Genomic DNA, 8158 nt, shown 5'->3' with positions numbered 1-8158 from the left:
TTGTTGAAAATAATGTGTCGCCCACGCCGATCGTGTATGTTGTCTTCTCCCCCATTGGCTGGATTGGCATACTAAGCCGGTTAGCAGCTTCATTTACCAGCTTTCGCCTATCGAACATTTGTCCTTACTTGGCCGTGCGTAGAACACGAGCACCTTCGATGACGGCTTCTGGTGTCCGTTCGGTCAGAGCAAGCGTATTTGCGTAACTTGGCGGCCAGGCAATTCGGCCTGCACGATTCTATTCAGCCGTCGCTGCTCTAGTGGAAGTGTAGATGGCTATTTTCGTAACTGGTACTAGAAAACGAATTACAACGTCTCCTCGTGTTCCATTGCATCTTAACATCCGTCGATATGTAGCCTCCCCTGACAGACTGGCGTAATCTAATAAAACTGGCTTGTATAGTCTAATTTAACTACTAATGGCACGTACATCGTGATTATCGTATTTTGGAACGTTGTACACGTTAATTTGATAAATGCGATACTGTCCATGAAATCCCAACACAGTGTAGAACTCTAGCACGACGTAATTGGACAGAGGTAAACGTAAAGAGGATGTGAAATAATACTTTCCATTACAGTATTAGACCTATATGCAATGTTTTGCTATCTTCAAATCTGTTATTGCCTTTACGTCTATACGCGTACGGCATGTTCAACGCATTAGAACGATTAATTATCTATTTGACGTATTAGAAAGGAAGTGAATACTAATGACTGTGTCTAAGGGAAGTCTAGCTGGACTAGAACGTCGGACGTACATCGAAATTTTATCGTCAATGCCCTAAACCTACATATGATACTCTGCCGAACGTGTCGATCGTGTATGAGAATTACGTCAAACATTAGAACTGTTTGGTTTAGGCATAGCATCTGTGCATATATATGTACATGTAGAGTGATTCCTCTTAACACAAAACAAGTTATTTCTTTTACGTCGTTTATGCATACCTTTGAAGGCTTAAGGCGTTAGGTATTATTTTAGACGGCTAGCTCCTCTCAATACGAGGACTGTAGTTAGCTCTGGCTAGCCTAGCCTAGCCTAGGCTAATATATTCCTTAGGGGCACTTACGATGACACCGAACACTTCACAAAATAAGGCGATTCACCATTTCACAATATGTGGGTCTCCCTTATCATCCCATAAAGATCTGTGCTATTTTAAAGACCCGGTAATGTCCTTAAATTGCTTAGGCACTCTACATTGGATATAACTATAAGGAGTGCAGAAAAATCCAAATAGCCCAAATCATGATACTTTTAGGTTGCAAATTTAGAGATTTCTATGTATTGATTTCAATTGGATGTATGGTTTTGGGAAAGGCTGTTTACTTAACTGCCGTATTTGTCGCAACAGCGTGCAGTGTGCATAATGCTATTATAGTCTAATGATATGGATAATAATACAAGTAGTAATTATTTGTTGATGGGACTAGATCGATTTTTGTACTGAGTTTTTTTTTGATGAACCTACCCACAGTGGGATGTGATCTTGGTCTTCTGATGTGATTTTGATGAGGAGCGTTTACTCTTGCAGGATGGAGCCCCATTGTCTTCTTGGCGAATGATCGCCGTACGCAAGTGTTTGAGTTTTAAGACGAACGGAAAGTGAACATAGAACGTGGTACGCCGCGTTGCGTCGCGCGCTTCCTCAGTCGTATCCACCTCAATCCCGTAGCCTCGTTATATCCCGAATGGCTGCACCGACCGTAACGGCCTCATAGGATGAAGTGAAAAAGGTTTTTTCCGTCTAATTTTGCATCGACGTATCGGCTTCGCTACATGTACATGTTATTAACCCTTCATATTTGATGGTGGATTGCTATGACAAAGCAGCTACTACAATTATAGCTTACGAAGCTCGATAGTTACAAAGGAACTGATCATCAATTGAAGCTTAAATTTCGTCAGTTCAACAATAGCTTGTAGGGCTCGTATCGGTAATGATATGATGAAATAGTTGACTTGAGTTGAGCCCAATTACAACCAACTAACGATGATGCCGCATTGATTTCATTATTACTTTAGCTCAGAACACTTTTTATCTGCGAGTATAATTGTCGTGCACTTATGCCCCCTGTGGATAGCATAATCCCGGGAGAGGTGTACATAAATATTACATACTTATTCCGATACGTATATCGTACAAGCTGCTTGCGTAGGCCTATGAGACGATTTTCAACGTTACTGAGCTTGGAGTTTATCAATAGATCGCAATTGATTCTTCGTTTAAATACATGGCCAGAAGGCTGATGCTGGACCATGGCCAAGAAACTTCAGGTAAATCCAACCGGTTCCGAACCCACGCATGAACAAGCCAAATCGCGCGATTCGCCATCGGCTCCACTATCGACAGCATCGGTATAGTCGTGGACAAACGACACGAATTTTGATCAAAAACACATTCGGCTGGCTATTACTGTAGACCGTGCTAAGGAGCTACGTCAATCAAGACAGCCAGAACGGCGTTCCAATCCTGTTACGGCAATCAACGCCAGGTGAGCACAGGCCTGCAGTTCGCTACATTACATTTGTCCGCCTATTCGTGTTGGCTGCCTCCTCCGCCTGAACGAACGAAGGCCGATCGACGCGTAGCCGCAAATGACGATCGTTCGAGAGGCCGTAGAGAAGGCCGCACAGGATCCTCAGTTGGTACTATCCGCCAAACTGACTGCTGGCTGAGGCCGGTGAGGCTTGGTGTAGCGTCAGACGAGCACACGGAAATAGTGCGTGCTGGTCTGCAGAACGCCAGTTAGTGTGAAATGTTATCCCGCCGTGGTATCGTCGTGGCAACGGTGGTAGAGAGATAATCAGCTTTCCCTAAAATCGACGAAACTGACAAACCGACAACAGGTAAGCGTAGGGCGACAGACCTCCTTGTGGCGGTCCTTTCCATAGGTGCGAGAAAAAATAGCTGCCATTTATTGTATACGAATAGGCATTTCGTTTTCTCAAAATTGCGTCTTTGTCTCACCGTATTGGCGGGAGGCAAGCGCGGCTGAAGGTAGGCGACGAAAGCCCGAAACGGGTGGCTTGACGCGAATCTTAGCGCGTTTCACCTTGTAGTGAGTTGTTGCTATTCAGTCACACTATCGATTCGATCATAGAGGTAAGATCGTGTACATTGATCGATTAGAGTTCTATAAATTTACTTGTGTCCACAACGCTCGTATTTGCCGCACTCATCAAACGGAACGTTATTAATGTGGGTCGTCTCTGCGCGTGACGCGGGTTAATTGGTTACTTCTGTTAGCTTCGTTGGAATCGCTGAACCGATCATTCCTGCGCTTCGAGGGAATAAATGAAGATCAGGTTTTTGTTTATTGCCGTGTGTACAAGGTCAAACGAACGTTTGCAAGGCAAGGATAGTGCCAACTGTGTATCTCTATGCTGTAACGCTTCATAAAACAGCAGTCTTTCATAATTGAACGTGAGTACAACGATTAGACATTGACAAAAGTGGCCAGAAAGAGATCCAAAAAGACGACCCATGTCTGCATTGACGGCTGAAGGTTCCGCCAGGCATTTTGATGTCAGACCAACCGACGCCAAAATGCCTTGATGGATGACGTTTTAGCCTAAATGACCAACTTGTTGTCGTGATACGGCTAAAGTATACGTCCCAGTGAGCTCTATGTTCCCCCTCCTTTGAGGCCCTGTATACACGAGCCTTGCTTTCTGCCAAAAGTGAACTGGCAGGATTGGGCCTTATGAATGGCAGTCTCGCAACGCAAAACAGTGCCGTAGTAACCCCGCCTGCTTGCCACAGGATTACATTCCGCTGCTATGCTAGAGGAGGTCTAATGACGTAGTAGACCGAATCTTTCCGTTCCCTATCCAAGGCCCATGCTCGAAATATTTGGAAACTCGAAACTTGTCTTGGACGGACGAAAGAGTTTCATGGGAAAACGTCGCATTTTACTTACATTGAAAATAACGGAATCTTGAACACCTGGAAATTGTATGCAATTTCCTTTTACATACGGTTCTCGCAATAGTAAAGCCCTATTCTATCCAATGAATATTAGCTGTTATTATAGCGTAGATTCCATTGTGTGTTTAATTTCTCAGTGTCTGTGCGAGATGGAACTAGATCAATACCTACCAGACGCCCTAAATCGCATTGTAAAGTAATTGAAAAAATCTGTTACGTTCTTCTTTAAACTAAGATTCGCTAATCGGTTTTTTCTAGCTTGCCTCAGCTTGTTCGCTATATAGCCAATGAACAGCTGTACCGTAGATGCTATAGATATGCAAAAATGGTTAGCAACGCAGTGTATCACTAGCCGCCGGGGGAGAGGGGCTTACGTTATGCTTGTAATGCGTCGGAACTTGAAGTTCGAGAACGTGAATAGAGTACTAAATGGCATGCTAGTAGAAAAGGTTCCTTTGAACGATGCCAGACACTCTTCTCGGGTACAACTCACAGAAGAACGTTTCTACTTCCTACACTGAAAAGTAGGCTTATACTTTATAGGGTAGGAGAGTGGCTGTAGGGTGTTTGCCTTAACGTGTACGCTCGAATTTCGAAAAGCCCAGAAAGGATCGGGACATGTTTATCAAGCTTCAGAATCAATACTACATTGATTTGTTCATGCGGCAAACACGATTAGTCCGGATAGCTAGTTACAGTTTCTTATATACTTTTGCACTGGCCTTTGCCGGGAGCGACTTCAGAGAGGTAACGCTTATTTTCTTATCTGGCAATTCCCCTTCACGATTCAAGAACTAATGCATGAAGATCATAAAAAGGTGTTGTATAACGGGCGTCTATCGAGGTTGACCAGTTGCTTTGTCAAGGGTTGGTTAGCTTTCGTCCTCATTTCTTTGCTGATCGAACAGCAAGCAGTTAATCAGCTATGACTTTTTCGAAATTCTGATAATTAAATAGCGAAGACGCTCCCACCTCGGCATAAAACGTGTAGTGACTGCTGCTTCACTGACCCGACGCGTACTTCCCAATGTTGTTGCATTTGTATATGACACGATCTCGAGCGTATGTTTGGTTGAAAAGTCCGCTGCCTATGGGACTAATCCGTTAGTGTAAAACGCCTACAGCGCGTATCCGTTGGAACAATGGCCCTAACCACTGCGCATATGGGGGTAGTATCGTACACTTATGGCTAAATGATTTACGTCTTGAATACCTTTTTATGACTATTACGAGCGAATTTTGTTGAAGATCTGTTTTCGTAACTTCGGGCCTGAGCTGTACGTTTCAATGGAGGTCTTTTTTTTTTTAGCAAAAACAATAATACTTTATCTTGAACCCATAAACTGCACTTCCACTTATGGGTTCGAGTAAACATAAGTAGTTTCAATCAGCATTTGCCTGCTTCCATGTTGTCCAGGTTTAGGTTAATCACAGGGAGTTAATTCAGGTGTTATTCTGGTAAGTTTCACTTTGCTACTAGTTAAATTATTAAAATACGATATAATTAGGAAATTATTACTATAGAAGTTTAGTTCGTCCCTTAGTCCTCGAGACTATAAGTGTGCGGTCCACAAGATTTGTAAATTCTAAAACTTAATATTATCCCGGCTTTTGGTTTGAGAATTAAAGGTCCCGTTCCATATCACGTTCGCCGATTAAAATAATCTTGTACAACTACTAATACATCGAACTGTCCCTTAATTAAAAATCTGCGAATACGCCAACTGCTAGGAACCCTGATAAGTTCGAGACCTCTTGGATGTAAATGAAGTAAAATAACGAATTCACAGAAATGTGGTCCATTCTATTGTCGACTGTGTACGGTCTGATAGACGATCATCCAACGAATTAGCTGCTAATGTTGCAAAGAAACAGATACCAGGATGGCAGATGCGTGGAAAGAACTCATCCTATCGAGGCGTGACTTGCTCAACTCTGACACTACAAGTGACTGAGGATATAATACTGTTCGCCATTCCTGTTTTGGAGGCCGCTCTTTGACCTCTCCGTTTAGTAAGGCGCCGGTTGAAGCCCAGGCAGTTGCACTGACATCAAAGAGCATTGGCCTTTTGGTAACAGAAACTATGCTGTAATATAATGCTGGCCATATAACAGATGATATTAGTTGAATGCTTCAAGTCTGTTTAACAAGAATTAGAGAAAGCTGAACCTTCGTATAGGGGGAGATCATGGGGTGACAATATGGGGGCAGTTGACACAAACCAAACACTTCTGTGAAAAAGAACGTTGACGGGCGGCGCTCTAGGTTGTCTTCGTGAAACTGTATTTCGAGCTTGAGCGTATTTCATTAGTTTTCTGTATTTAAACATATCACCTTAATGCAGAGATGAATTTCAAGTTAAGGCTTCTTCAAAGAGACAAGCAAAGACTTCGACGAAAATAATTTCACAAACAAAAGGGCAAGGACAGCTGAGCGAAGATGTCTCTCGTGTAGTAGGAACGTTTGTGAATTCTATTCGAAATTCAATTCCTATCAAATTATTTTATCAGAGATGGAGTCGACATTGGTTGTACTACAGTCATGTAACTAACAAGAAGCTACGAGAATCTTCAGTCCTAACTTGTCCTCTGCTCAGAACCTATGCTGATGCACAAAATGTAACGGGGAATGAACAATGTACTACATAAGCAGCTACTCTTTCCTGTTTAAAATACAGTATGAGCTAAGCAAACGTCGTCTCGAGCGAGGTCCTGTTGTTTATAATTCGAGGTCAAAACTTTTAACACCCATAAACGATTGCTGAAAAAATCGCCTTGTTACATGTCCGTTCGCGCTCGTCTAATGGCATTTCCGACCTGCCGACGAGATGAAATAAACACGGTCTCCGATTTTTTTAACGAAAAAGAAGAGATAGGATTATTTGAAGGAACGCAAATAATCGACCAAAAGAGTGCTGCCTTTACAATAGCGAGTAGGTAGAGGCAATTACTCTTCTACAGTATCCTCATCCTGTAATGTGTGTTATAAATGAAGAAATGCTTTGCGTTGCCGCGTATTTCATGGTTTACTCAAGGAATTGAACATTTTGAGCCATAAAGACGCTATAGACACCAGCCGTTCCAACTTCGTGGTGATATTTGCTAGAGATGTGGAGCTAAAATTCCCTGAACTGTTTTCTGTCGTAAAAAACAATGTTTTCAGTAGTGAAATATTGGAACAGGAGTTGAGAAGGACTACTTTTCGTTTTTATATGCTAAGTGTTTTGTGCTTCTATAAATTTCGCCTATTCCCTATGTACTATCCTTCCTCACGGCAGCGTATACTATTTGTTCGTAAATTTCTTTCGGAAAATTAGTATTCTCGCTATTTCATCTATATTTTGCATACATTAGTACCAACGCAGTCGTACTAATTAATAGGAGTGAGCTCACTGTGTTAAGGATGCTTGTGATATACGATTATATGCGTGCGTGTCTTTCATCTCAACGGAACAAACAACAATAATCGATTTCAGCGTTAGTGTCTTCAAAGGCCTCACAACCGCTGCTGCCCCTGAAGCTCTCACCTGTCTTTCTGTCATTTTACTAATTTCTCAAGTAGGAAAAATATTGTTATCGATAGCAAACTCGTTGCCTGCTGACCATATTCCTTATGCTAGTATGTCTCTGACCTCATAACGGGTCGCAGATTTTTCAGAGGAAGCCAAAATGAAGGCTAGAGAGGTCAGGGCATGAGCCTCATTCGCCTTAGTGAGTCGTCTCTATCGTTATGCGCTGGCGCTTTTTTTTCTGCTCCCAAGAGATACATTGACTTTTCGCGGGTGGGCGGCGATAGGGACCAGACTGCGGCTCAGCGAATAATACCAGAGACAGCTATTACTGCGCTGTCACTGCTCTGGGCTGTCTCCGTCCTTGAAAACATTTTAAACTCTTCTTTATCCGGAGATTTTTCGTCCGGTCCGTACTCCCCCCGCCCCCCAGTCGCGGTCAATTCTCTTTTTTGAAGACCCTAACTTTTACCCGTTGATCCGTAAACCACCCACGCGGGCGGGAGCCGCGGCAAAGCCATAGCGGACTGCTGAAAATCACTTGACTAAGCGAGAGCTATTATTTACGGGGCGTACGTCTGCATAAACCCCCCTAACACATCGTAGAGAAAATGTTTATGAATTCGAATTATATTACAGCTTATAACAGCTTTACTCATCCTGTAAACACTGCATTTTGCCTAGATAATTTCTTTAGATAACTGATATGTAGAA

The 8158-nt window shown here is 42.8% G+C and overlaps 1 protein-coding gene across 4 annotated transcripts in view; it reads left to right on the top strand.

Moving 5' to 3' along the window:
• Window positions 1-2666: 2666 nt before the first annotated feature.
• The window catches only part of LOC111271863 (uncharacterized), a 48144-nt gene continuing 42652 nt past the window's right edge, over window positions 2667-8158 (top strand). For 2 of the 4 annotated variants that reach the window (XM_022852874.2, XM_022852873.2), the window contains exon 1: window positions 2674-2854. The gene's annotated coding sequence lies outside the window, so the exon portion shown is untranslated. Of the gene's footprint in view, window positions 2855-8158 lie in introns of all 4 variants that reach the window. The other 2 variants (XR_002687180.2, XR_002687181.2) reach the window with 2 other exon arrangements.

The sequence above is a fragment of the Varroa jacobsoni genome, unplaced genomic scaffold (genome assembly GCF_002532875.2).
Source record: "Varroa jacobsoni isolate VJ856 unplaced genomic scaffold, vjacob_1.0 contig01148, whole genome shotgun sequence".
In the NCBI taxonomy this organism is placed as follows: domain Eukaryota; kingdom Metazoa; phylum Arthropoda; class Arachnida; order Mesostigmata; family Varroidae; genus Varroa; species Varroa jacobsoni.
The sequence above is the reverse complement of the archived record's forward strand: the minus strand, read 5'-3'. Positions and strand labels throughout refer to the sequence as shown.